Source organism: Pan troglodytes, chromosome 17 (genome assembly GCF_028858775.2).
Source record: "Pan troglodytes isolate AG18354 chromosome 17, NHGRI_mPanTro3-v2.0_pri, whole genome shotgun sequence".
NCBI lineage: Eukaryota > Metazoa > Chordata > Mammalia > Primates > Hominidae > Pan > Pan troglodytes.
In genome coordinates this window covers 38,896,741-38,922,184 of record NC_072415.2, presented here as the reverse complement: position 1 = coordinate 38,922,184, position 25,444 = coordinate 38,896,741, and the positions used below count along the sequence as shown (strand labels likewise).

The 25,444-nt window shown below is 34.8% G+C and overlaps 1 pseudogene; it reads right to left on the bottom strand.

The window, feature by feature from the left end:
- Positions 1–21,741: 21,741 nt before the first annotated feature.
- Positions 21,742–21,839, bottom strand: LOC112206282 (U6 spliceosomal RNA; annotated as a pseudogene).
- Positions 21,840–25,444: the final 3,605 nt, after the last annotated feature.

Genomic DNA, 25,444 nt, shown 5'->3' with positions numbered 1-25,444 from the left:
ATACATTTATCCCAAATATTAATTAGGAGATTCACAGCATGTGAATATAAATGTAATGAGGTAGACTGGGGGCTCTGTGACAGAAATGGAGTAGAAATGGCTCTGTTACATCAAAGGAAGAGGGAGAAAATAGGCATATGGGGCCCTAAAAGATATCCTGATTTTCAGGAGCCTCTACTGCAACCCACCTACTTCAACAATTGCCAGAAGATGTGGCAAATATTGCTTGCTTGATAAGCCTTAAAATATATCCCTGAATAGCCAGCGTGGTTATAACTCCGAGTCAAGAGGGTCCTAATACTAACAGCTCAAGCTACACAGCTCAAACAATATAAGCCACTTAACATTTGCAACACAACATTTTAAGCAATGAGAAAGCGTTGTCATGTTGTTCAATAGAAGGCAATTATTTGCAATGATGTGAAATCCTGAATCTTTTGCTTCCATTCAAGACCAGAGGTATAACAAAGAAGAAAAGTCCATTGTTTCAGGGAACGATTGTCTCAATGCACAGGTGATTCTAAAGAGCCTAATCTGTAGTAACTGCCCCATGAAAGCCTTTTTCCAACTGCTGCAAACTGCGAGGAGAAACGGGGCCAAGTTTTGTTTGCTATTTCCAAAAATGTCTCACAGCTCTGAGAACTCTCTTGTTCTGATATCATTCCTTCATTTAATCAGCAGCCTCAGTGGACATACATGGTGCCATTTCAGCTCATGTCTTTCCCATTTGATATCTGACGGGTCTGAACTTCTCCATAATCTCAAAGAGCCAATAGCAGGACCTGTCACCCAGGCAGCGAAACTATGAGTATTTTAGCGACTATCACAGAGAACCATTATTTGTCCAGTGACAGAGACTCATGATGAATGTTTCTGAAATGACATTTGAGATGACAGGGGGTGAAAATCCCCAAGTCAGAGACTGTAGTTCTTGGGGTCTCCAGAGCAGCATCATTGTCAGTTAAACTGGGTATGTGCAAAGATGTTGCCACATGGACAGCCCACAGATCAATTTATTATCACAGGCCGTGAAACTCACTTGTGGCGAAATCAATATGAAACTTCAGGCTCCCTGATAAAGAATCAGAGATAATTGTATTTACCCTTTAACTTTGCAAATGTTACCTTTAAGTCCAATGAGGAAAAGCATATGTCAGACTTTTCTATGAAGTTATACAACAAAAATAGTGTCCAAGTCATAGTTAAGAAGTAATCTATTTTCAGTGCTAACGAGCTCAACATTTTAACCTGATGCTTTGAATAGAGAAATAAAGGTAGGTTTTAATGATGAACAAAAGAATCCTGATAGATTAAATGTCATGTAGCTCAAAAATGGAAGAGATCTGAAAAGTAGCATTCATGTAAAAATAAAGATATTATGCTGTTATTTTACACTCATGATATTCAAGTATTTTAATCACTGCAAAATAATTATAAAGTTTAAGAAAAGCACATTGCAGGAAGTGCTGATTTCTGAGAGTAGCCTGTCATCATAATAGCTTGATTAAACAATAGCAAAAAGTAACAATAACTATTTAAAAGTCAATGTTTGTTTTGCCAAGCACTATGCTTAGGGATTCTTCTGTGTGTGAGTGTGTGTCCATGTGTGTATAAATCTTTACAATAACCATTTAGATAGACACTTTTAATATCATCATTTCACAAAGGAAGTAATTGAAGTACAACAGACTAATGGCACAAGGATGCAAAGCTAGTAAGTATTGAGCCAAAAGAGGAACTCAGGCAACCTAACTCCAGAGCAGGTGCTCATAGGCATTATGGAATACTCAAGACATTCAGAAAGACCATTTTTCTTCCTCAGGCAACTATAAGAATTTTGTATCAGAGCTTAAATATTTTGGGGGGGCATTACTTGTAAAAATAGTCAGTTCTTCTTCTAATGGCATCTGATATCACTTTCAAAAATGCTACTGTAGCCAAAATCATACTATGCATTAGCTTCATAAGGGCCTTGAAATTGCTGAACTGGTAATAAAATTGAGAGTGTTCTCTAAGGCAAAACGTTTGTATCTAGGACAAACACTATTATCAACTTAGCTAATTCCAGAAATATTCCAAACAATTCTCAGCCAAACCTTGGTATTTTGTATTTCTCAAAGTTAATTCCAGTGGAAATTAGCAAAAAAGGGAAGGAAAAGAAATAAAAACATCAATTTGCTTTAACAGCCTTTGTAATCTCTCTCTCTCTCTCACACACACACACACACACACACAAAGTGAATCTAAATTCAGGGTTGATTTGGCAATGCTACTCAAGTTCCATTGCTCAAATTAATCTATATTGATTTACTATTACATTACTGCCCCTTTCACTTTGAAGCTTATGATGTAATTGCACTTGTTTACTAAATTAAAAGCAGTTTTCACAGAGGTGATGTTTAGAAAACAGATGGATTCATACCATACAAAAAGCACTTCCATGTATTCTGGCATTCCCTACAGAATGAATGAAGAACTGACCATAAAATGCATATTATTCTATGTAAAAACAAATCAACACACCTCCCATGAGGCATCAGCCTGGATTTGTGATCAGAGGATTTCCACAGAGCAAATCATCCTTGCCATCTTGACATGAGTATTAGGGGCATTTGAAGAGAAGTATATCAGTTTTCTTACTATGCATATTTCTTTATCCAAATGTCTGGCTTTCTGCTTAATACTACTGCTCCCAATTTTATAAGAAATTCAGACATTGGATATTTTTCTACTACAAAAATGTGATGCTTTAAACACAGCTGGCTAGTAACATATGGAGATGAAAGAACACTAAGCTATAATCAAATTTATATCTCCTGTTTATTAACATAAGGTTATAGCTGAGTGGAATTTAAAATCCTAAAATCAAGAACATATTTACTCTGAACAAGGTAACGGAATAGGAAATTTATAAACTTGCTTCTGTTGGTATTCCCAATTTTCTTTAAAAGCAAAATTCAGCCACAGGTTTGTTTTGCTTTATTTCTTTTCCTTTTTTTTTAGGTAACTGGGTGAAGTACATATATGGAATACATTCACTGGGGTATGGCTTCTTTCATAAACGACAGTGTTCTGAAAAATATAACATTATCTCTCTTATGAAAAATTCCCAAATTTTTATTGGAAGCCTGGATCAAATGTGTGTGTGTGTGTGTGTGTGTACACAGATACTTATACAGATATTTCTATTTATAGCACACATTTTATATCTTTATCTATTGTTGAGTAATTGTGAAAAATAAAGGGTTTCATTACCTATCCTTAAAAAATGTAAGCTGATAAACACTGATTTTCATTTGCTTTCTTTTCTCCTAGAACCTCAGGCCAAGTGTTCTTGACAGCTCATCCACAGACTCCCACTGGTAAAGCAGCACGAGGATGGCTTCTGTTATTTTATTTCAGAATTTTTTCCTGCAGTGGCATGCCAGTACCAGCTGAGGATCATGTATGCAATATTTGCCTTCTTTCATCTTCTACCTAGGATGGCTTTAATTCTCTTCGAGGAGAATTTATTTTAGTTTTTCCCAGTAAGAGAATCCACTTCTCTTGCCCATATTCATAAATTATCATTAAAAATTAAACTTGGTACAATAAATATTAACATGGTTCCAGCTTCTCCATTGTTATGCTCAGAATTCAGTTCATTGGCAGGATCTAGGCATAGGATCAGTCCAAAGTTGGGCCAAGGCACAAGGAAGGCTGCACAAGTTTAGAGCATCATTGAGAATCCATATGGCATCAAATTCTGACCATCAGAACCAATCATTTTAGTCAAATTGCTGAGACACAAATTAAGTCCAGGAATCGGTAGATAATATATTTCCTCATATATAGGAACTAGACATAAAAATTCATATAAATTTCTTCAACATATTTTATATACAGAATAAGGTAAGCAACTGTATATATGAAATTAGATTGGGATTTTTGTTAATTGTAAGCATAGTTGGATTCAAGAGTATGTATGATGTATCCAACCAAATCAAAAGGAAACTAAAGCCATTATTCATTCATTTATGCAATATGTGCAATTATTTGTTTCATACAACAAATATTGTTGAATATTTACTATATATAGAAATGTTGCCTTGTACAAGGTGGTAAATATGACAGACATTCTTTTTAGCAAGGAAGACAAATAGGTTATTACAATGGCAGGTGGTAAGTTTTAGGAAGCACATGGGTCATGAAAACTCTAGAATGTCTATACCAGAGAATATTACATAATGCTTAAGATTTCCTAATTACCTTAGGAAAAGAAGGGGAAAAGAATGGTATATGAAGTAGAAACAGTCGTTTAAAAACCCAGAAGCAAGAGGGAGCTTGGCAAATCAAAAAACTAAAAAAAGTCAAACACGGCTGGAATAGAGAGTGTGGAGATGAAAATAGGAAGATATCAGTGGGAAGAAGGGATGAGTAGAGTAAGACCTGGAAAGAACTCATAAGCAAAACTGAAAATTTTTAACTTTATCTGAGGAGTCCAGGAAACTTGTTAAACCGTTTAAGCACAGACATGAAACACACAAACAAAAAACACTAAATGTACACCAGCACCGAAATAGGGTTCAAATTTATACAAGGGCATGGAAACTAAAATTCTAAAATGATGATTATTTTTTAAACAGCTCTCAAGTCAGTGAAAGCCCTGGATTATTTACAGGAAAGTAAAAACTCAAAGCAAATTTACTCTATAATTAAAAAAAAAATAATTAAAAATTAAGCCAAAATGTAAAAAAACCTTAAAAGCACACAATGAGTGTATCTAAATGAGTGAGAAGCAACAAGCATAATAACCTGTAGGCTACAGTATAACAGCAGTTTTGAAAAAGACTATAAAATACGTATATTTAAAGTTATTGAAGAGACGAAAGATCAGAAACCATAAAGACATCTTGTTAAAAGGAGAAAAAAAAAGCAAGCTTAGAAAAGAATCATAAAACATTAACTTGTAGAAGTGAAAAAAATACCTTTTCAATTAAACATTCAATGGATGAAAGCTAGAGCTGAAAAAAGTACCCATAATGCAGCACAAAGAAAGGATGATGAAAAATATGAAAGATCAGTTAAGACATAGAAATTGGAATGAGAAGTTAACACATGGGTTAAATATGTGGCCCAGGAAGAATAAAAAGAAATAAATAGAAATAATTATTATTTAATGAGAAAATTGCTGAGAATCTCCCAGAAATGTTGAAAGTCCTAAATATTAAAAAACCGTGAGTTCCAATAGAATCAATAAATATCAAGTAAGACCTACACCTATTGCAGTGAAATTATAAATAGTTTAGAAAAGAAGAAAATATGAAGAGCAACAAAATAAAAATTACCTCAAAAGAAGAATGCCTGAATTAAGAGGAATTTTCCCTAAAGCAAGTGAGGTCAATGGAATGCTATCTTCAGTGTGCTTCAATTGTAAAAGTAGAATATAATACCATATAAATTACCATAAAAACCGAAGGCAAAGTATATTTTCAGACCAAAGAAAAGAGCCTATGCACTTACTATTCATATAAACTTATTTAACAACTAACCATAAATTTCTGAAAAAAAGGAAATTCAACCCAGAATGTCAAGGTATTGCACTAAAAGCAAAGGTGAGGCAATTATGAAAACCATGGATCAGTAAAATTTGCAACTAACTGAGGGCATTAAATTCATGCATCTAAAGTTTCTGAAAAAAATATCACAGAGGAATATAATCAGAGTTAAAATGTTCTCAAGTCTGTGTATTCTTTGTAACAGCGGGAGAAATGCTTGGTATATTTTAGGTTTAATTCAATTATGTAGGTTCGAGAATTATACTAATTGTGGGGTAGAAATAGACAGTATAACCTTCTAGTTAGCAGAAAAGGAAAAATTTTAAAAATTGATAAATTCAATTTTTTATGTGATGAGCAAAGAAAGGTCATCATATACAGAAGATAGAGCATAAGAAGAAAGAATTAATTTCAAATAAATTTGGAACTCCAAATTCCAAATATGTTAGTAATCATGACAAAGTTAAGTGAGTTAAATTGGCCACTAAAAAGGCATAAATTCCCACACTGGATTTTTAAAAATCCACTAGGTTATATATAAATGTCACATTTAAACATAATGACACAAAAATTGAAAGCAAAGGGATGGAAAAGTATATCAGACATATACTGGCCTCCCCCCAGCAATACAAAACAAAATAAAAATTTAGACAGAAATAGTAATGAAAACAAAACAGATCTTTATTAAAACCAAACAAAAGAGCAAAGAAAAAACATATTTAGTGTAACCAAACAAACCAAGAACTAAGAAAATAATATTTCTGAACCTCAAGGCCTGAAAAACATAGGCCACCAAATAGCACTAAAGGTGAACACGGAAATGTGCATGGCAGTCCCACTTCTGAGAACATACCATACAGGAATCACTACTCAGGCATACAAGAAGACACATACAAAGTTGTTAATGATAACAATGCTTACATGGGATTGAAAACAGTCTAATTCCCCACAAATGTGAAAATGGATAAATAAGTGATAAATATTTGTAAATTGGAAACCAAATTTGAGAGGGAGAATGAATAACACACTAAATCTGAATGTCAATATGAGTAGATTTGAATAACAATGTTGAAGAAAAGTATATTCATTTTGATATTTCTATGACTTCAAAACACATAGAGCACTGTAAATTGTTTAAGGATGCAGACATAGATGGAGAAGGGAAGGGAAGAATATACAACAGCTTCAGAATGGCTATTATGCCTGAAGAGAGGAAACTATATTGAAGACGACTGACAAACCACAGAATTCTCGGCTGAACATTTTCATTACATCTCACATTTGGACAGACAGCATTAAGACGTTTTATAAGCCTTCATGCTCAGAAAATCTTACCTTATCAGAGAACTAAAGTTAAAACAAACACTAAATTTCTTTAATCTTTGCCTTTCCTGAAACTAATCCCAAAATAGCCAATGAGTAAGACTCTAGCAGTAGTCAATGAAATGCCTCAGGACTTATAATATTACATCAGCTTTCTCACAGTATCAAACTGATAACAAATTTTATCTATCAGTGACAATCCCACTTGCTTTAAGGGGACATAAACATTGAAATCTTTAGAAGTGCATTTATTGCAAATCTAATCTAAAATAGTTAATTTAAAGCACATTTAAAGAATAGTGAATGTGTTTTCATTTAATGTTTGGTTTCAGCATCCTGGCAAAAGATGAGAAAAGAAAGAGGAAAAAAGCCTTGATCTCTAGTTCTCAGGCAACCAGCTTGTTCCAAAAGGTCTTTGTTGTTAAATCAGTTTCAGCTCAACACAGCCCACAGATTCTAATTAACAAGAATCCCTTGATAAATGGGGATAAAATTGGCCTGCTCTATGCTTAGAGGTGTAGAGTTATTTGCACTGTATCTTTAAACAAAGTTTACAGGCCAATGGTTTGGTAGAATTCATAGCATGCTTTCAAAGTTTTAGTATTGCAAAATTTGTGTCAACTGCTGATTTTTTTTAAAAAAATGTGGTAGTACAGTTCTTTCTAGCTTTGCTCTGCAAAAGCCTCACCTGGGAAGGGTCGCAAAGCGGCACATGAACAACCAAGGCTTGCTGATTTAATTAATACTAATGTGGAGCTTTAGGGGAAAAGGTTCACAATGAATGGATTTTTCTGCTGACTCTAACTTTGTAGTTTTGATTGATTTTTTTTTTAATCTAAGATGCTTTTGAACCAACTAGAAGTCCTTCATAATTTGGCAGACCATGGAAGGAGAGCCTCTAATCAAATTTTCCATTTACACCTTTGCCCAGTACCTACAGGTGTGGAGGTAGGGGAGAGGGGAGGGGAGGCACAAAAGTGTTCTTCTGGAAAGGCATCCAAACAAAGTGTTGTCAGAATTGCAAGCTGCTGCAAGTGAATAGAGAGCATCATCAAGTTGGTATTATAGAAGCTTATCTTTTGACATTTATATTATGTCAATTTCATTCTTTATTAGACTAACATATTGGTCTGTTGAGAATTATTTCATTCTATCTGACTGTTATGCCCATGAGGCATAAATTTTGTTTAGGTTATTATTATATCTCCTGGCATTCAACATTTGCAGGGTTAAATGGAAAAGAAAGAGAAGGAATAGTAAATAGTGAAAGAGGAAAAAGGAAGGAATAATGACAGAGAAGAAAAGGGAAGGAAGGAGTTGTAAATAAAGACACTTGATTCAATGTTGTACATGTTGAATTAGAAGGATCTGAGGGAGACCTAAAAAGGTGCTTAGCAGGAAGCTGGCAATGTGTGTTTGAGCACAAGAGGGAACTACATCTATAAGACCAAAGGCCGTAAGAACAGAGGTGGACGGAAATTACAAGAATGAAATGGTCATCCAGGAAAACTATGGCATGAGAAGAGGCCTGTGAATTGAAAGCCAAGCAAACATTCATTTAGTAGATATTTACAGAAAGAGAAGAGTGAAGAAGGTGATTAAAGAAATTTGTCATCGTTTCATGGAGCACAAGAGAAAGAATGCCATACAAGTTGTCATCTTGAAAAGCAGAAGCCTACTTTAAGCTTTAAGTCACAGAGCAGAAAAATATTGATGGTAGTGGTAATGGTAGATAAATTGGAAATATAAATCTAAAAAGGTGGAAGTAGGATGCCATAACAAAGGGCACACGAGCAGCTGGGGATTAATGGATGACAAGTATTATAAGGCACGAGGCAATGTAAGGGAAAGGTGAAAATAGAACCACAGTAATCTGGGCAGATCATATAGTTCACTCTGCGGCAATGATTTTATCTACTTTTTAGGGGTTCCATCATCTTAGCATGATGGAAACATTTCTATCTTTTTATTCTGAAAGGAATAGGGAATCCACGTAACTCACAGAAACTAAATTTTCTGTATTCTGTAATTCTGTAAATTCTGTAAATTCATGTAACTCACAGAAAAAAATTTAGTTTCTGTGAGTTACATGAATTTATCTCACAGAATAATGATGTCTCACAGAAAACTGATTGATGAACAAAAATCAATTCAGGCAATGTCAAATGAGTTTATTTCAAATTATTCACAAGACTAAGACATTACTTATAGCCAATATACTAAATATATACTATTTACATATAGATGTGTTGGTAAAATATGAACATAATTAATTACCTCTTACTATTGGTATGTGAAGTGTTGATGTAAAATTAACATAACAAACGTGATATGAAGGAGAATAGTTATTTTCCATAGGTGTCCTTATTTTTAAGAAAATAAGTTCAAAACTACTATAAGCTTCGCTTGGGTCAAATAAGAAGTAAACAGCTATCTTAGTGTTTCTGGGCTGTGACAACCTTAGACTGGGTAACTTACAATAGAAATTTGTTTTTCCTAGTTCTGGAGGCAGGGAGATCCAAGATCAAGGCACTTCCAGATGTGCCAAGTGTCTGGTGAGGGTCCACTTTCTGGTTCATAGATGGCACCTACTCATGGCATCCTCACACAGCGGAAGGGTGCAGCTAGCTCTCTGGAGTCTCTGCCCCGATAGGCTAATCACTTCCCGAAGGCCCTACCTTCTATACTGGCACATTGGGCATCAGGTTTCAATAAATGAATGAATTCTGAGGAGACACAAATATTCAGACTATTCATAACAACAGCCTTTGCTGATTTTTAGTTTACCTCACCCAAGTTTCTTTTATTATTTCCCTAAACAGAAGTTTTTCCATAATTATCATGTTAAAAGTCACTTCTGTGCCACATAAAAGTTTGAAGTCAATGAAGCATCAAAATTGTATATTTTCCTTTTTATCACTAATTAATAAAGCATTAAAATATCCCCCTAATCAAAATAACATGTGTAATATATTCTGTTGTGCTTCACTGTAATCGGCAGAGGGCTTGGCTGTTTACATTCTATTCCCTGGGTGATACTCTCACTTCCTCTTCTGATGGGCACCACACAGCCCTGCTCCGTGACATCCCAGCTATCCTTCTTTCACTGCTAAAGTACCTGCTCCTTATGTCCCTATAACCTGGTTGGATTTCTGGCCACAATCCTCTCATCTCTGCTGCCTTTCCTCATCTGTGCTGCCCCCTGTACCAGAAGTGTATGTTCCCTATTCTGCCAGCAATGCTTTGTTCATGCCAATCCTTACTCCTTTCCCACTCTTGCCTCTAGGTAGCAACCTCGATGCTTCAACAGCATCCTCTGATTACCTCAATGAGTAGTCACTTTTTCCTTCTTCAAGTTTCTTCTCCATTGACTGTGTGTCTCTTAAAACAAAAAGATAGAAAGGCAGGGAGGGAGGGATGCAGGCAGGACCAACACCCATATCAACACTGTGAGTAATGTCTTGCACCTTTGCTGTGTGTGGATTGTGTCTCAGTTGTCCTATTGGATTAAAAACTGGAGAGCAGAGGCCACTGTCTATACATCTCTGTACTCTGAGATTTGCCTTAGTAGATGCTTTCAGTAGCTTTTTATAACATTTGTAAATATGGGGAAATTGACAGGCAAAACTTTCTTTCACTTTTTCTTTATGACACTTTTATTTTATTTTATTTATAAATCATAAAATGAATTCATTTACTTTTAATTATGTATTAAGCATCTACTCCTTGACAGTACAGCCTCTTATTGGGGACATAAAACTAAAAGAGGTAATGTTAAGTTTATTGTGATAGAAGTATTGCAGATTCCTAGGGCCGTCACAGGAGAGGTATATAAATCAGACTAGGAATTTAGGTGACTCTCTAAACCAAGCTGGATCAAAAGCATAGCATATGCTCAGAACTAGTAGCAGATAATCATATATGTTATTGCACAGTTGCAAGTATGCTATTTATTCTTTTACTGTATTTCTAATAAGTATGTGATTTATTTAGATTGAAACAATAATCCTAACTTTACATTTCTACTTCCTAAAACAATTTCTTTTTCTCTTTAAACTGACAGAAAGATTCCTGCCCATACAAAAATACATGCTATGATCTAGCTTTGATTAATGTTTGCAGCCTTTTAAAATACATTTTTACATTTCACAGTAGCTATTTCTAAAGTAAAAAAAAAATGCAAGGAAAACTTGAATCATATATTCTATTAAAGCTATTCACAGTATGATAACTAAAAATTGAAATAGCTAGTACAAGATTAATGTACATTTATCTACCAAATTTAATTCCCTATTTATCTTAAAATCAGAGCAGCAAAATGTATACATATTTCTAAAATTGATATTACATAATTTTTACAGTAAATTACAATTTTTTGACAAAGATATGTAAAGTTTACAGTTTATTCCAAAAAGAGTTCTTTTTTTCCCATAGGTTATTGGGGTACAGGTGGTGTTTGGTTACATGATTAAGTTCTTTAGTGGTGATTTGTGAGATTTTTGGTGCACCCAACATCCGAGCAGTATACACTGCACCCTATTTGTAGTCTACCAAAAAGAGTTTTAACAGAGTCCCAGAAATGGTGATGATAAAAATATGTAACAGCATGCTTCACGAGAAAAATGTTAACCAATCAACACTTCAATTATGTTCTTACATTCTCAAATTACTATAAAATTAAATGCTGAGTCTTTTTTACTGCTCAAGTCTTGACAAGACAAAGGCCAGGTGTCATTATCCACAACACTGGATGAGGAAACTGAGATTATTATCTTGAACAGTTGAAGTCTTCAATTTTCTTATAGAGTAAAAATAGAGCATTTAGGGCAGAGCTGTAGTAAACCATAATTTTAATATAGGTAGTGTTCAAGGTGAAAATAAGTTTGAAATAAAGAGATTGGAGTTGGGCCAATGAATTTTTATTTGGAGTGAATCTATTTTTGGTAACCAGGAAGCAGTAACTTAGATTACATATTTATATGGAATGGTTTCAGGGATGATTTATGGAGATTATGTATGGAGTGGGTATAGCTGTAGATGAGATAGTTAGTTATTTGTAAGACTGAAATGAATTGTTAGCCAGTAAAACTAATATTGGAAGTCCTTAGTAGGTTCTATAATCTAACCATTATTTTATTATTATTATTAAACTATTTGCTAAACATAAAAAAAGACAAGTTCAAGCTGTGAGAAATACAAATTTATATAATAAATAGGCTCACAATTTAATGAGGATGTCCCTACCTTAAATAAAGGGGGATAAATGTGAGACAAAATAACCATAAGATAAGACCATAAAAGTGCATGTGACTGATGTAATCCAAAATCCCTTGGAAGTTCATTGGAAAGACAGAGCATAAGCTAGAGTGGACACTTATAGCTACCAAAAGATGACATTGGTTCTTGGCCTTTGAGGCAGATATGGAAGACAATGTAGTAAGGTAATAGGCAAATAAGATTTAAAAAATTCAAAATCTATATGAATGGATGTGAGTAGATGAATTTGAGAGGATTTTAAGGAATGTATGAAAGATAAGACTGAAAATATATAGTGGAGCCGTATTTGAAGGTCCTTAAGGATCATGTTCAAGCATTTGGATTTCCTTTATTAGGCATGGCTATTTGGGGAACAAGTAAAGCATGATTAGAGTTATGCCTTAAGGAGAGTGGCCTATCAGCAGAAATTGAAATTGGATTGGAAGAGAAGCAGTGCTGAAAGTGGGGAAAATACCTGGCAGCCACTACAAAACTTAAGAAAAGTAATAGGGCAGAGCTTTACTTCTGAACTTTTCTCTGAACTTTCTCTTGCTTAATCTGCTTCAGTAAATCCTTCTAGTAGCTTCCATTTTTTTAAAAAAGTAACACCTGTATATAACATCTCTACCATTTACAACAGAGGTTCTCATTCTTGTATGTATGTAGGCATCTAGGAATCTTTTGTAAAAAGGCATACTCAAGATCTCACCATCAGGAATCAGGAGTTGTAGGGTAGGATTTATGGAGGTTTTTTAACAATTCCCCGAGCATTTTTGATATAAGTGACCCTGGAATCATAACCTGAAATACATTGCCTTAAAGAATTTAAGCGTTAAGTTTTTTTCAACTGGATATTCATTATAGGAAGCCTTTCAAAAATAACCAGTTGAAAAAAGTTCTTTGTTATTGAACTTCTGACCTACACTATTTAAGGGTAAAGTAAATTGAATTTGATTAAAATATGAATAAATTATTAACTCAGCCATCACATATAATAAATAGGAAAATATTTATGAATTGCAAAAGCTTATCATTGTACATTACTTACTGTCCTAAAATAAAAAATTAGCTTGTCTCTGTGGAAATAACAAATTTTTCTTTTTCTGCTTTCATCATTTTTCTTAGGAACACAGAAAAGTGTAAATTCTTGAAGTAAGACTTGGAAATGGATGCTGTACACTTCGCAACAAAACCATTGAATGCTTTCTGTGCTGGATTTTAAAACAATACTGACAAGAAACACCACCCCCACCCCCAATGAATTTTAGCTCACTCCATTTAATTCGCATACACTCACAACTCACTTGTAGTGGGCACTCTCAGTGTTCAGACCAAAATGCCTCAGCTTCTAAGGGCTTTACTTCTTTCCACTTACACTTTCAACTTGTTTTGGAGGAATGTCCTTGAACTACTAGAGCTGCTTTGCCGACCACTGGTGGGAGCCACAAGTGCCTGGCAATTTATGTCCCTCCAGGGTAGCTTTTAGCCAATGACTGGTGCAGAATTATAAAAGCCTAGCTCCCTTGACTGAACTGAGGACAAATTCTGAGGCCTGATCTATACTTCACAGCTTCCCTGTACAATCAGGTTGAGACTGAGACTTTGCCTGAAATTTTACCTTTGCTTGGCTTCTTTCAATATCAAGCCCTGCTTTCTCCATTCCTACATGGGTTTCTCCTGGGAGCATTTTCTGAATAAATAACATATAGCTGATTTCTTATCTTAGAGTGTGAGTATAAGGAACCCAGCCAAAGTACAATATTCACTGTACTCTCTACCAATATCTCATCTAGAAGAAAACATAAATAAATAAAAAGACAAGTGCATCAACATTTTGGTGTTTTACTGTAAATATGGAATTCTTAGAAAGAGTCTCTGTTCTTACATTGAAAGGACAAGGATTTATTAGTGAAGTTTGAATGGAAAAGGTATGTTATTATTGTGTTTAACAGATTCAGTATACTCCTATGGTTTAATACTAAAACAGATTTGGAAGAAGTTGCAACATGCTGCCAACTAAACCCCCAAATACCCTAATATGTTTGATTGTTTGATTTGTCAGTCTTACTGTCTATTTATCCTGGAAGAGTAATAATTAAGAAAAGGAACCTATTTGGAAAGGGAAGTAGTAGGAGAGTCAGGTGATGTTTAGAATTTTGTCTGCAGACTTCTTTTTTAATTCAACATTCAGTGAATGCGAACACTTTGGAGATATCACATCGAAACTTTGTAGAAGGCTACTAGATCTAATTCCTCAAGGTATCATTTGATTTTAGTGATCAGAGTATACTTATATCAAGCCCTGTCATTGCAATAAATGCATTTCTCAGAAAAATTGTCTGATGAAATAATCATAAATTTTAGGAGTATATATGATCAATGCAATATATGATCAATGCAAATCTTTCAAAAAATACTCATTTTTCAGCATATGCTTTAATTTTTACTTAGGTCTTCTCTCAAATAAATCACTTTTCTTCACTCTACCCACACGTCTTATTCTGGCTAAGCCTAGAGTGGATCCTTCCCCTTATGCAAAGTATTTTAAGTATCCTGACATTTAGTGCTCACTTATGCTTTTTTTTGTCCATCTACTACTTCTTTTAAATTCCTGTCCCTTTCTTGGATGCTGACCTTCTGGAATTTATCTATCATCTTGACACTAACTTTTCTTCTAATGCCTACTTGGACTTACTTGCTACCATGGTACATGTATATATGTATATACCAAAGTAAAAATTTGCATAGAATCTGCTTAATTCTCAGTAGGCCTTTACCCAAATATCATGGCTACCCTCTTGATAACTGTAATTTCCAGTCAGACACTGTGCCATTGCTTACAGCTCAAGACCAGTGTTTTCTAAAGTGAGATCTGTGCCATAACTGGTACTCGAGGATAATGATAGGTATTACATGAAAAGAAAAAATGTTGAGTGAAAGATCCTAATATATAATGCATTGAAAAAATGCTAGTTTAAACTAAGTAAAATGCTACAAGGCATTTCAAATATGTAACACAATAATGCAAATGTTTAGTCTTCAGTAGAGAGATAGACTTACTTATGTATTCTATTAAGTAATCAAACCCCCTTCCTTATCTTTTTAGTTTTATTGAGGTATAATTGACATGTAATAAAGTGACATATGCATACACTTACAAAACCTTTGCCACAGTCAATTAATGAATGTATCCATCACCCCCAAAAGTTTCCTTCTACCCACTTAGAATCCCTACATCCCACCCTTCTAGCCCTCACATCCCTGGGCCATAATTGATCTGCTTTCTGACATTTTAATTTGTATTTTCTAGAATATTATATAGATGGAATTATTTGGTATGTTTTCATTCATATCTGGCTTCTTTCACTCAGCATAACTATTTGGAGACTCATCTATGTTTGTATGTGGATCAATAGTTCTTTCCTATTTAGTGCTGTGTAGTATTTTATTGTATGGGTAGTTCACAAATCTTTATTCACATGTTGATGGACATTTGGGTACTTTCCAGATTTAGATTATTTTTAAACGGCAAAAATTTCAAATTTTTAAAATATTTTTATATAGATGTATACTTTCATTTCTCATAAGTGAAATGGAATTAATGAGTATATGGTAGGCATAAATTTAATATTTTAAGAAATTTCCAAACTATTTTCCAAAGTAATTTTAGCAGTTTACATCAGCAAAGCATGAGAGTTCCAGTTGTTCCATGTTCTTGCCAATACTTGGCATCATTCGTCTGTATGATTTTAGATGCCATCATAGGTATATAGGGGCATCTCACTCTGGTTTTAACTTGCATTTACCTAATGACAAATTATGTTAAGCACCTTTTTATGTGCTCATTTGCTACCTGATAAGGTTTGGATATTTGTTCTGTCCAAATTCCACGTTGAAGTGTAATGGTGGGGCCTGGTAGGAGGTATTAGAATCATGGGGCAGATCCCTTATGAATGGCTTACATCATCCCCTTGGTGATGAGTGAGTGGTAGCCATGGCAGTTCACATGAGATCCAGTTGTTTAGAAGAGTGTGACACCTGCCCATACCCCCTTGCTCTCCCTCTTGCCGTATAATACCTGGGTCCCACTTTGCTTTCTGCTATGAGTAAAAGCTCCCTGAAGCCTCACCAGAAGCTGATCAGATGCTAATGTTATGCTTTCTGTACAGCCTGAAGAACCATGAGCCAAATAAACCTCTTTTCTTTATAAATTACTCAGCCTCAGATGTTTCCTTATAGCAATAAAAAGCAGCCTGATACACTACCCATACATTTTAAACATTTTAAAATTGACAAATAAAATTGTATATATTTATCACATACAATATGATATTTTGAAATATATATCCATTATGGAGTGTATAATTGAGCCATTTATCTTCTTTAATGAAGTATCTTCACATTTTTTGCTGTTTTTTATTGTAATATGTGTTTACTTATTGAGGTTTAAGAGTTATTTATATATTCTGCATTCAAGCCCTTTTTTTTCAGATATGTGATTTGATAATATTTCCTCCAAGCCTGTGGCTTGTCTTGCCTTTTCATTCTCTTAATAGTGTCTTTTGAAGAACAGAAATTTTTAATTATAATAAAGTTCTATTCATCAATTTTTTTCTTTTATTGATTGTACTTTTGATATGATAGATAAAACACCCTTTCTCTAAACACATAGTTCTCAACCATGGGAAATGTTTCCATCCACAGAACATTGGCAACGTCTGCAGACACTTTTGGTGTCACAAGAGGGACACAATAGGCATCTTGTGGGGGGAGGCCATTAATACCAATAAATGTGCTATGACACACAGGGCGGCCTCCTGCAATAAAGAATTACACAATTCAATAGTGAGGCATTTGAGAAACTTTGACCTAACTCAAAGTTATAAAAAATCTTATTTTATGTTTTCTTTTAAAAGTTTCATATTTTTAGATTTTATATTTATGTCTGTAATGCATTTTGAGTAAAATTTTGCTTATATTTAGAGATATGCATTGGAGTTTATATTTTTGCAAATAGATATCCAATGTTTTCAACACTATTAATAGAAGAACTATAGTGTCTCTGCCGAATTACCTATGAATCTTTGTTGAAAATCAGTTGACCATATGGGGACTGGTCTATATCTGGACTCTATTCTGTCCCTTTGATCTACATGTTTAACTTGACACAAAATTGTGATTGCTGAAGATTACAGTAAGTCTTGAAATTGATAATGTAAGTTATTCTTTTCAAAGCACTTTGGCTATTTATCCCTACGGATTTTATATTTCTCAATGCTAATGTATGTTTGTGTTATTTCTTTGATTTCTTTTTTTTTTTTTTTTTACTGTGGTAAAAGTTACCAAATTATAAAGACCATCAACACTATGAAGAAACTGGATCAACTAATGGGCAAATAACCAGCTAGCATCATAATGACAGGATCAAATTCACACATAACAATATTAACCTTAAATGTAAATGGCTAAATGCCCCAATTAAAAGACACAGACTAGCAAATTTGATAGAGTCAAGACCCATCTGTGTGCTGTATTCAGGAGACCCATCTCATGTGCAAAGACATAAATAGGCTCAAAATAATGGGATGGAGGAATATGTACCAAGCAAATGGAAAGAAAAAAAAGGCAGAGGTTGCAATCCTAGTCTCTGATAAAACAGCTTTTAAACCAACAAAGATCAAAAAAGACAAAGAAGGGCATTATGTAATGGTAAACGGATCAATGCAACAAGAAGAGCTAACTCTCCTAAATATATACGCACCCAATACAGGAGCACCCAGATTCATAAAGCAAGTTCTTAGAGACCTACAAAGAGACTTAGACTCCCAAACAATAATAGTGGGAGAGTTTAACACTCCACTGTCAATATTAGATAGATCAACAAGACAGAAAGTTAACAAGGATATTCAGGACTTGAACTCAGCTCTGGACCAAGCAGACCTAATAGATATCTACAGAACTCTCCACCCCATATCAACAGAATATACATTCTTCTCAGCACCACATCACACTTATTCTAAAATTGACCACATAATTAGAAGTACACTCCTCAGCAAATGCAAAACAATGGAAATCATAACAGTCTCTCAGACCACAGTGCAATCAAATTAGAACTCAGGATTAAGAAACTCACTCAAAACTGCACAACTACGTGGAAACTGAACAACTTGCTCCTGAATGACTACTGGGTAAATAACAAAATTAAGGTAGAAATAAAGAAGTTCTTTGAAACCAGTGAGAACAAAGACACAACATATCAGAATCACAGGGACACAGCTAAAGCAGTGTTTAGAGGGAAATTTATAGCACTAAATGCCCACAGAAGAAAGTGGGAAAGATCTAAAATCGATACCCTAACATCACAATTAAAAGAACTAGAGAAGCAAGAGCAAATAAATTCAAAAGCTAGCAGAAGACAAAAAATAACTAAAGTCAGAGCAGAACTGAAGGAGATAGAGACATGAAAAAACCTTCAAAACATCCATGAATCCAGGAGCTGGTTTTTTGAAAAGATTAATGAAATACATAGACCTCTAGCCAGACTAATAAATAAGAAAAGAGAGGAGAATCAAATAGACACAATAAAAAAAAGATAAAGGGGAGATCACCACTGATCCCACAGAAATACAAACTATCATGAGAGAATACTATAAACACCTTTATGCAAATAAACTAGAAAATCTAGAAGAAATGGATACATTTCTGGACACATACACCCTCCCAAGACTAAACCAGGAAGAAGTAGAATCCCTGAGTAGACCAATAACAAGTTCTGAAATTGAGGCAGTAATTGAGAGCCTACCAACCAAAAACAGCCCAGGACCAGACAGATTCACAGCCAAATTCTACCAGAGGTACAAAGAGGAGCTGGAGCCATTCTTTCTGAAACTATTCCAAACAATAGAAAAAGAGGGACTTTGCCCTAACTTATTTTATGAGACAAGCATCATCCTGATACCAAAACCTGGCAGAGACACAGCAAAAAAAGAAAATTTCAGGCCAATATCCCTGATGAATATCAATGCAAAAATCCTCAATAAAATACTCGCAAACCAAATCCAGCAGCACATCAAACAGTCAAGTCGAAAACAATCAAGTCAGCTTCATCCCTGGGATGCAAGGTTGATTCAACATATGCAAATCAATAAATGTAATACATCACATAAACAGAACCAATGACAAAAACCACATGATTATCTCAATAGATGCAGAAAAGGCCTTGGTAATAAGAGCTATTTATGACAAACCCACAGCCAATATCATGCTGAATGGGCAAAAGCTGGAAGCATTCCCTTTAAACACCAGCACAAGACAAGGATGCCCTCTCTCACCACTACTATTCGACATAATATTGGAAGTTCTGGCCAGGGAATTCAGGCAAGAGAAAGAAATAAATGGTACTCAAATAGGAAGAAAGAAAGTCAAATTTTCTCTGTTTGCAGATAACATGAATGTATATTTAGAAAACTCCACCATCTCAGCCCAAAATCTCCTTAAGCTGATAAATAACTTCAGCAAAGTCTCAGGATACAAAATCAATGTTCAAAAATCACAGGCATTCCTATACACCAATAATAGACAAACAGAGAGCCAAATCATGAGTGAATTGCCATTCACAATTGTCATTCACAATTGAATAAAATACCTAGGAATACAACTTAAAAGGGATACGAAGGACCTTTTCAAGGAGAACTACAAACCACTGCTCAAGGAAATAAGAGAGGACCCAAACAAATGGAAAAAAACATTCCATGCTCATGGATTGGAAGAACCAATATCGTGAAAATGGCTGTACTGCCCAAAATAATTTATAGTTTCAATGCTATCTCCATCAAGCTACCATTGACTTTCTTCACAGAATTAGAAAAAACTACTTTAAATTTCATGTGGAACCAAAAAAGAGCCCGTATAGCCAAGACAATCCTAAGCAAAAAGAACAAAGCAGGAGGCATCATTCTACCTGACTTCTAACTATACTACAAGGCTACAATAACCAAAAGAGCATGGTACTGGTACCAAAACAGATATATAGACCAAAGGAACAGAACAGAGGCCTCAGAGGTAACACCACACATCTAGAGCCATCTGATCTTTGATAAATCTCACAAAAACAAGCAATGGGGAAATTATTCCCTATTTAATAGTGGTGGGAAAACTGGCTAGCCATATGCAGAAAACTGAAATTGGACCCCTTCCTTATACCTTATACAAAAATTAACTCAAGATGGAATAAAGACTTAAACATAATACCTAAAACCATAAAAACTCTAGAAAAAAACCTAGGCAGTAGTACTCAGGACATAGGCATGGGGAAAGACTTCATGACTAAAACACCAAAATCAATGGCAACAAAAGCCAAAATTGACAAATGGGATCCAATTAAACTAAAGAGCTTCTGCATAGCGAAAGAAGCTATCATCAGAGTGAACAGGCAACCTACAGAATGGGAGAAAAGTTTTGCAATCTATCCATCTGACAAAGGGCTAATATCCAGAATCTATAAAGAACTTAAACAAATTTACAAGAAAAAAACAAACAACGCCTTCAAAAATGTCCAAAGGATATGAACAGACACTTCTCAAAAGAAGACATTTATGTGGCCAACAGACATGAAAAAAAGCTCATCATCACTGATCATTAGAGAAATATAAATCAAAACCACAATGAGATACCATCTCACGCCATTTAGAATGGCAATCATTAAAATGTCAGGAAACAACAGATGCTGGAGAGGGTGTAGAGAAAAAAGAATGCTTTACACTGTTGGTGGGAGTGTAAATTAGTTCAACCATTGGGGAAGACAGTGTGGCAATTCCTCAAGGATCTAGAACTAGAAATACCATTTGACCCAGTGATCCCATTGCTGGTTACATACCCAAATGATTAGAAATCATTCTACTATAAAGACATGTGCACATGTATGTTTATTGCAGCACTATTCACAATAGCAAAGACTTGGAACCAACCCAAATGCCCATCAAGGATAGACTGGATAAAGAAAATATGGCACATATACACCATGGAATGCTACACAGCCATAGAAAAGGGGGAGTTCATGTCCTTTGCAACATGGATGAAGCTGGAAACCATCATTCTCAGCAAGCTAACAGAGGAACAGAAAACCAAACACTGTATGTTCTTATTCCTAAGTAGGAGTTGAACAATGAGAACACATGGATACAGAGAGGGGAACATCACATACAGAGGCCAGTCAAGGGGTTGGGGGTTGGGGGAGGAATAGCATTAGGTGGAATACCTAATGTAGGTGACAGGTTGATGGGTGCAGCAAACCACTATGGCATATGTATAGCTATGCAACAAACCTGTATGTTCTGCACATGTATCCCAGAACTTAAAGTATGTAAAAAAAAAGATACATAACTTAAAGTTTACTGTTTTCACCATTTTAAGTGTACAGTACAGTGACATTAAGTACATTCACATTGTTGGGCAACCGTTACCACCACTCATCTCCAGAACATTTTTCATCTTCCCAAAATGAATATCTGTATCCATAAAGCAATAACTCCCCATTCCCTCCCTGACCCAGCCCCTAATAACTACCTTTCTACACTGTATCTCTATGAATTTATCTATGTCAGGTACCTCATATAATATTTATCTCACACATATGTAATGCTTCTCAAATTTGCATGTCATTCTGGTGCATTCTAGTCTACTCTGTATTATTCCAATATTAGTAGGTGTACTGTCAAAGTGAGCAGTGTTTTAATTTTTTTAGAAAATTTCTTATCAGTCATTGCTAGTCTATAGAAACATAATTGATCTTTGTCTATCCACCGTGTATCCTGTATAATTCAGTATTTGCTATTATTGTACATAGTGAATTACAGGATGCATATCTTGTGTCCTGTATCATTCACTGTTTTCTTAACACTTAATAAAATGACCACATTTCTCCATTGAATTACTTACACATCTTTGTTGAAAATCAATTCACTATTCATTCTTATAGGCTGTTTTTGTAGAGTCCATCAAATTCTCTACATATATGATTAAATCATGAGAAAAATATTATACTTCATGCTTTCCAAAAGGAATGTCTTTCATTTGCTTTTCTTGTCTAATTGCATTGGCTAGAACCCCCTTACAATGTTGAATACAGGTTCAGGGCTATAAGTGCAGGTTTGTTATATAGGTAAACTTATGCCATGGAGTTTGTTGTACAGATTATTTTGTCACCCACATACTAAGCCTAGTACCCAACAGTTATTGTTTTCAGATCCTCTCCCTCATTCCACCCTTCATCCTCAAGTAGGCCCCAGTGTCTATTGTTCTCTTCTTTATGTTCATGAGTTCTCATTATTTAGCTCTCACTTATAAGTGAGAACACGTGGTATTTGGTTTTCTGTTCCTGTGTTTGATTGCTAAGGATAATGGCCTCTAGCTCCATCTATGTTTTCACAGAAAAACATTATCTCATTGTTTTTTAGTGTTGCATGGTATTCCATAGTGTAAATGTATCATATTTTCTTTATCCAATCTGTCATTGATGGGCATTTAGATTGATTTCATGTCTTTGCTATTGTGAACAGTGCTGCAATAAACACACATGTGCAACCCTAATTTCAGACAAAAGAGACTTTAAAGCAAAAAAGATAAAAAAAGACAAAAAAGGGCATTACACAATGGTAAAAGGCTCAATTCAAGAAGCGCTAACTATACTAAATATATACGGACCCAATACAGAAGCACTCAGATCCATAAAGCAAGTGCTTAGAGATCTTCAAAGAAACTTAGACTCCCACACAAGTGGGAGACTTTAACACCCCACTGACAATATTATACAGATCATCAAGACAGAAAATTAACAAAGATATTCAGGACCTGAACTCAGCTCTGGATCAAGTGGTCCTGATAGATATTTACAGAACTGTCCACCCCAAACCAACAGAATATACATTTATTCTTCTCATTGACACACATCACTTACTCTAAAATTGATCACATAATCACATGTAAAACACACATCAGCAAATGCAAAAGAACTGAAATCATAACACTCTCTCAGACCACAGCACAATCAAATTAGAACTCAAGATTAAACTATTATTGACATTCCTCAAAGTTAGAAAAAACTATTTTAAAATTCATATGGAACAAAAAACAGCGTGAATAGCCAAGATGATCCTAAGCAAAAAGAACAAAGCTGGAGGCATCATGATCCCCAACTTCAAACTATATTACAAGGCTACAGTAACCAAAACAGCATGGTGCAAGAACAGATGTATAGATTATTGGAACACAATAGAGAATTCAGAAATAAGATTGCACACCTACATCCATTTGACCTTCACAAACCTGACAAAAACAAGCAACAGAGAAAAGATTCCCTATTTAATAAAGTGTGCAGGGAAAACTGGCTACCCATATTCAGAAAATCAAAACTGGACTCCTTTTTTACACCAAATACAAAAATTAACTCTGGATGGATTAAAGACTTACGTGTAAAATCCAAAACTATAAAAACCCTAGAAGAAAATCTAGGCAATACCATTCAGGACATATGCACAGGAAAGATTTCATGATGAAAACACCAAAAGCAATAGAAAGAAAAGCAAAAATTGACAAATGGGATCTAATAAACTAAAGGCCTTCTGAAAAACACAAACTATCATCAGAGTGATTGGACAACCTACAGAAAAAGAGAAAATTTTTGCAATCTATCCATCTGACAAAGGTCTAATATCCAGAGTCTACAAGGAACTTAAACAAATTTATAAGAAAGAAACAACCCCATTAAAAAGTGGGAAAAGAACATGAACAGACACATCTCAAAAGAAGACATACATGCAGCCAACATACATATAAAAAAAAGCTCATCATCACTGATCATTAGAGAAATGCAAATCAAAACCACAATGAGATACCATCTAATACCAGTCAGAATGGTAATTATTAAAAAGTCCTTAAACAACAGATGCTGGTGATGTCACAAAAAGAGAATGCTTTTACACTCTTGGTGATAGTGTAAATTAGTTCATCCATTGTGAAAGACAGTGTGCAATTCCCCAAATACCTAAAGGCAGAAATACCATTTGACCCAGAAATCCTATTAGTAAGTATATAGTCAAATGAATATAAATCATTCTATTACAAAGATACATGCATGTGTGTATTCATTGCAGTAGCAAAGAAATAGAATCAACTTAAATGCCCATCAATGGTAGACTGAATAAAGAAAATGTGGTACATATACATCATGGAATACTATGCAGTTATAGAAGGATATAAGATCATGTCCTTTGCAGGGACTTGGATGAAGTTAGAAGCCATTGTCCTCAGCAAACTAACACAGAAACAGAAAACCAAATACTGGATGTTCTCACTTATAAGTGTGAGCTGAATGATGAGAACACATGGACACACTGAGGGGAACAACACACACTGGATCCTGTCGAAGGGGGAGATTGGGGAGGCAGAGCATCAGGAAGAATAGCCAATGGATGCTGGGCTTATACCTAGGGATGGGATGATCTGTGCAGCAAACCACCATGGCACATGTTTACCTATGTAACAAACCTGCACATCCTGCACATGTATCCTTGAACTTAAAATAAAAGTTGAAGAAAAAATAATTAGAAATTAAAAAGTCAAGACTTTAAAAATCGCTCAAAACTATGCAATTATATGGAAATTAAACACCCTGCCCCTGAATGACTTTTTGGTAAATAATGAAATTAAGGCAGAGATCAGGAAGTTCTTTGAAACTAATAAAAACCAAGATCCAACATACCAGAATCTCTGGGATACAGCTAAGGCAGTGTTAAGAGGGAAATTTATAGCACTAAATGCCCATATCAAAAAGTTAGAAAGATGTCAAATTAACAACCTAACATCACTACTGAAAGAACTAGAGAAGCAAGAGGAAACCAACACCATAGCTAGCAGAAGACAAGAAATGACCAAAATGAGAGCTGAACTGAAGGAAATTGAGACATGAGAAACCATTCTAAAGATCAACAAATACAGGAGTTGTTTTGAAAAATTTAATAAGATAGACAGTCTGCTAGCTAGACTAATAATAAAGAAAAGGAAGAAGATCCTAAAAAAAACCACAACTAGAAATGACAAAGAAGATATTAGCACTGACCCCAGAGAAATAAGAATAACCATCAGAAACTACTATGTACACTTCTATACACACAAACTAGAAAACCTAGAAGAGATGGATAAATTCCTGAACACGTACACCCTCCCAAACTGAGCCAGGAAGAAATTGATTTCCTGAACAGACCAATAAAGAGCTTTGAAATTGAATCAGGAAGAAATAGCCTGCCAACAAAATAAAGATTAGGACTAGATGG